The 5626-nt window shown below is 38.9% G+C and overlaps 1 pseudogene; it reads right to left on the reverse strand.

Moving 5' to 3' along the window:
- Window positions 1-895: 895 nt before the first annotated feature.
- On the reverse strand, window positions 896-1756 carry LOC140528808 (translocon-associated protein subunit alpha-like; annotated as a pseudogene).
- Window positions 1757-5626: the final 3870 nt, after the last annotated feature.

Here is a 5626-nt window from a genome sequence, read left to right on the forward strand (position 1 = left end):
ACTCCAGGTTTTAGCAACAATATTGCTAGTAGTTTTCCTTTTGTGATCATTTTTCATGAGGCATTTGGTGGATTCTTTCAATGTCTATTTTACCCTCTGATTCTAGAATACCAGGCAATATTCCTTAATAATTTCTTGAAGGATTATGTCTAGGTTCTTTTTTTGATCAAGGCTTGCTAGTAGCGCAATAATTTTTAAATTGTCTTGTCTACATCCATTTTCCAGGTCATTTGCTTTGAAGGAGGTAGTTCTCATTGTCTTCTATTTTTTTTTCATTCTTTTGGTCTTCTTTTATAATTTCTTGATTTTTCTTGAAGTCCTTAGCTTCCATCTGCACCATTCTAATTTTTTAAGAATTATTTACTTCGGTGAGCTCTTGGACCTCCTTTTCCATTTGATTAGTTCTGCTTTTTAAGACATTCTTCTCCTCATTATTTTTTGGACCTCTTTTGCCATTTGGGTTAGTCTACTTTTCTTTTTTTACCACAAGATTAGGCAATTATTCATTATGTTTTCTGGAAAAGAAAAAAAAAACCATCACATATTTTCGTTGGGATACAGACATGCCAACATTACATTTAGCACTGTAAAGACACATGTCAGGTAGTATGACACTGATTCCGGTAAGACCAACTGCTTACACGCACACACACACACACACACACACACACACCACAGTTTTTAATGGTTTAAAAAACCCAAATTTGTTACTTTAGAAAAAAAACATACGCAGTGCGTTTTCAGCAATATTATAGCCACAGCTCTGATTACTTGGTCCAAACAGAAGTAGTAGTTTCCTCATATGTTGATATGGCTTCTCTGCACTAAATCCCATCAGGACAAGAAAGTGTTAGGGCAGGTTTAGTAAAGATTGAATTGTTGCACAAATGAACATTTACTCATCAGATCCCATCGATCTCTTCCATGTCCATTTCCAGGCAACCTCTTTGGAGAAGCTTTATTGATTTGATTCAAAGTCTCTTGTGGAATCCGACTCACATCAACATCACTTTGGTTTGATGTATCCATTTCTAGTTCCTGGACTGGCCTTTTTGTCTTTCTAGATTCTAGAAGCTGATGAAGCCCAACAACGACTAGAAGCTGATGAAGCCCAGCTCCAGCAAGGAACATATACATAAAGACTGTTCTTCCACCCAACCCACCTTCTCTTTCAATAATTGTGACTGTTTGATTGTAGATGGCATCTTGGAACATGTTGCTGTTTAAATCTTTGTAATTCAGATTAATGACTAGACCAAATGGATGCCCACCCATGGGCTCTGCAGGGATGAAAGAATACTCAAATATTACCTGCCTCTCGGGTGGCACTACAGTATTCAGAGGAAGAGCTGTGAAATTCTGGATATAAAACTGGTAATCTTGAGGCTAGTGGAATGAGGCATCTAGAGATTCAACAATAAAGTCTTCTACACCCTTGTTGGTAACACCTACCAGGAGCTTCACAATATTATTTTCTGAGAAATCTTCTCCTTTTATAAATAAGGTAGTTGTCTGCACTTGGTGAGGCTTCAGGTTCACCAGAGAGGTCGTCTTCTTTTTCTTCTGCCAAATCTGTGGGTTCATCTTCTATTTCTGCTTCATCATCTTCATCTTCAATTATTGTATCTTCTAGGGCTTCTTCATCCTCTGTAGTATCTTGGGCCAAAGCTATTTACCCTCCAGGGCTGTCCCTGAGCAGTACTGTGGTGGGGAAGACAAGCAATGCTATCAGGATCAACTGGGAGAGTAATCTCATGGTGCGACCAGCAGGCTTTTCAGCCTCCATAGGCTTTTATGGCAGCTTCAGCAGTAATGGAGATACTCCTCGGATTAGTCTATTTTTCAAAATATTATTTTCTTCAGCATGTTTGGGGTCACTTTTAGCAAACAGGTGACGTTTTTCATGATTTCCTTGTAGAAATTCTCATTTCTCTTTCCAATTGTTCCTCTACTTCTCTCACTTGATTTTCAAAATCCTTTTTGAGCTCTTTCATGGCCTGAGGCCAATTCATTTTTCTTGGATGCCTTGGATCTAGGAATTTTGACTCTGTTGTCTTCCTCTGATTGAATGTTTTGATCTTCCTTGTCACTAAAATAAGATTTTATAGTCTGATTTTTTTCTTGTTTTTGCTCATTTCCACAGCTAATTGCTTGACTTTTGAACTACCTTGTCAAGGTACTTCTTTGCTTCCAATAGGAGGGGAGGGGAGTACTGTCCTCAACTTTAGGGGTTTTGTTCAGCTGTTTGCAGAAATACTTCTAGGGATCCGCAAATTTTTGCCTTTTCAAAGATTTTATGATTGCTCCTCTCTTGGCTGGTGCTTTGGTCTCTGAGTGACCTCAAGTACTCTTTTCTTCCTTGAAATGGAGGAGGATTCCCTCTCCACCACTGCTAAAAGCCCCACCATGCCAACACTCCACCTTGTTTTAGGATGCTACCCATGTCTATGACCTACATCCAAGCAGTGAAAAGAAAGAGAATCCTGCCTTAGCACCAGCAAAGAGATCTCTGTTATCCCCCACTGATCAGGTTCTAAATTGCCCCCCTCCCACAATCTGTGAGCCAAGAGCTCCACAAAGAACCATCATTTCCTCTGCTATTATTGCCAGGGACTCAGTCACCCCCTCCACTGACCTGGGGCTAGGGCTAGACCATGCTACTCTCACACATGTCCAATAGGCTTTTCCCACAGACCTTTCAAGTTGTCCTAAGAATTTTGGAGTAAAAAAATCTGGAAACTACCACATCTGCCAGTGATTCAGTCACCCAAAGCTTGCTCAGGCCTAGTTGTACCAGTGCAGTACATGCTGGAGTACGTTCCACTCCTAGCCCATTGAGCTAGCTGTTTTCTATATGTCTTCTAGGCTGTCTTGGGCTGGAGGTTTACTTTACTCCAATTTCTGCGGTTTCTGCAGGGCAGAACGTGTTTAGAGTCTTCTTTATTAGATATTTGGAAGGGTTTGGGGAAGAGTTGAAAACCCTCTTTTATTCCACCATCTTGACTCTGCTTCTCTATACTTCATTTTTTTTTAGAGAAAGAAACTGAGACCTGTTGGGACTGGAAGCTCAATTCCGTGTGGACAGTCTCGGGCAGGTAAAAGTGGGACTTCTAAATCTTAGAGTCTTACGAGGCCCTCCATGAACAGCGGGGGTTCGAGAAGGTCAGACCAAGCTAGCTCGGCTAGCTCGGGTATTTCCGCCTCTCCCCCGGAGATACCTGATGGGTGGAGTCTCCCTGCCCTCGAGGTCGTCCCGGATTGGAGCACACCTAGTTACCTAACAGCATGGTATTGAGATGCAAACTGTGTGGCTGAAGATTAAGTAGGATTGAGGAAGCCAGAAAGCTCTCTTAGCACGTGTGGAGCCAAAGAGAAAAGTAGGGCTCCGCTTCTTTTCTTTTCTCTCTCCCCTCCCCCTCTCTCCCCGCTTGTACTTCTACTTCCAATCCCTTAAGCTTAGCCTCCTTAGGAAATCTCCCCCTCTTCCTCCTAAGAAAGAAGATCTCCCTGCACTTGTAACTGAAACCCTGTAATAAAGCTCAACCCCTGTTTGGCTCTGGAACGTCCTTTCTCTCATACGTGCATCCGGCGTGGCCAGCCGAAGACCTCGGGAGGTGAGGTAAGAAAGACTCGGGTAGCCCAATACAGGCCTCTAGGCTTGGCAGAGACCCAGACACGTTATATGATTTACTTGCATAGTGTCACAAATATGTGGGAGATTGATTTAAAACCAACTCCTTTGAGTGAGATGCCCCTTTCCTCCCCACTCCCACTTCTGCCCATTGCACATGATAATACTTAATAAAAACTTACTATGTGACACGCATTTGATACTTTCAACAACCATGGGAGATAGATACTAATATTAGCGTCATTTTACATATGAGAAAACAGGCAAATAAAGGTAAAGTGATTTGCCCAGAATCACAAAATTTGTGAATGTCTGAATTCAGATTTGAATTCAGGTTTAACCTGACTCCAAGTGCAGTGCTGTATATATCACACCATATATCAGAACTCAGTTATTTCAGTATTCTGTAACAGTTACCTCAAATTTCTATATTATCATTCTACCTAGAATTCAGAAGACCTGAGTTCAAATAATATCTTTGATGTATACTACCTGTGTCATCTTGGGCAAATCAAACAGCTACTTCAAACATTTCTTTCCCCATCTGTAAAATGAAGTTTATATTGCGTGCTACACAAAGTTAAGTATTCCAAAATATATATGCAAAGCTTATCAAAAGTATGAAATTATTATATAAGCATCAGTTATTATTTCCTATAAATTCTCAGATATTAACTTATATATCATTAATTGGAATTTAAATTCTATTGGATACATGATAATGCACTAGTCATTTAATTTATAAATCTCAATTTTATTGTTTGTGAAATGTTGGTAAAGTTATTAATTATGTACCAAATGGGCAGCTGCATGAAAAAATGTTATAAACAAGATAGAGCTAAAGAAATTCAACATTACTATCAATGTAATCAGAAACACTCAGTTTAAAGCTTTTTATTTTATTCAGGAATCATCCTAGTCTTATAGCAAGTTCTAAATAAGTCTCTCTTAATGTAAGCCCCAGATGACAGATTTAGGAACAAAGGATGGAATATACAGAGGCAAATTCATTATTTTTGGATAAGTGAGGAAAGGGGGAGAGCTGCTTCCCAATAATGAAAGAGAGAAGTCCAGAACAGTTGTGGGTTCCCTCCCAATGATGGGCTTCTAACAAGGGTTGGGTAACTACTTTGGGGGTAGTTTTTAATTTATTTTTTTTCCTAATATTGTTTGGTCTATATGGTCACTGCTATGCCTTCCAATTCTGAAATTATTTGTTTCTTTTCAGCACTTTTGAAGATTGCTGAATTTGAGTTATATATGTTCTTTTTTTATTCTTTTCAATATAAGAAGGTTATGGAAGTCTTTTCAATGTTTTTTAAAGAACAAACTGTGTACAGAGCTAAAGGAGATCCAAAGGAGATCCAAAATTAAAATTTTATATTATGAAATTGGAGGAAAATGAGGTTTAAAAAAAGGAAGTCCACAAAAATGTAGGAATGTGTGGAAAAAGTTTGGAAGGCAAAATTACCAATATGTGCCCAGTGGATATTCTCCTCAGAATGATGGAAGCAGTGATGGGAGGGGAGGAATCAAACTGGAGACTAAAGTGAAGATTGACTGTGTCACTCATAATTATCTAGGGCACAATTATCTTGGCTGAATTTCTCATTCTATCTTGAGGAGGGTTGGTGGTCAAAGTGGTCATTGCCTCACTCAGTTCAAATGAAGAAATTGATTCAGAGACATAAAGTGTCTTTGCCAAAGGCACACATGTAACAAATAGAAAAGTCAAGTTGCAAACTCATTTTATATGTTTTTTAGTCTCTTTCTAATTGACCTGGATGACTAAGGTGACATTAGATTTATTTGTTTCTTTCTATTTTTGTTTGTTTGTTTTGCCTACCACATCTTATTCTTGAACTGACATTGAACTTGTATTTCACCAAAGCCTTTTTTCTTAATTTTTAATTTTATTTATTTATTATTTTTTTTTTAATGTTTAACAATCACTGCCATACAATTGAGATTTTATCCCCTCCACACCTACCCCCC

The sequence above is a fragment of the Notamacropus eugenii genome, chromosome 1 (assembly GCF_028372415.1).
Source record: "Notamacropus eugenii isolate mMacEug1 chromosome 1, mMacEug1.pri_v2, whole genome shotgun sequence".
NCBI classification, from domain to species: Eukaryota; Metazoa; Chordata; class Mammalia; order Diprotodontia; family Macropodidae; genus Notamacropus; species Notamacropus eugenii.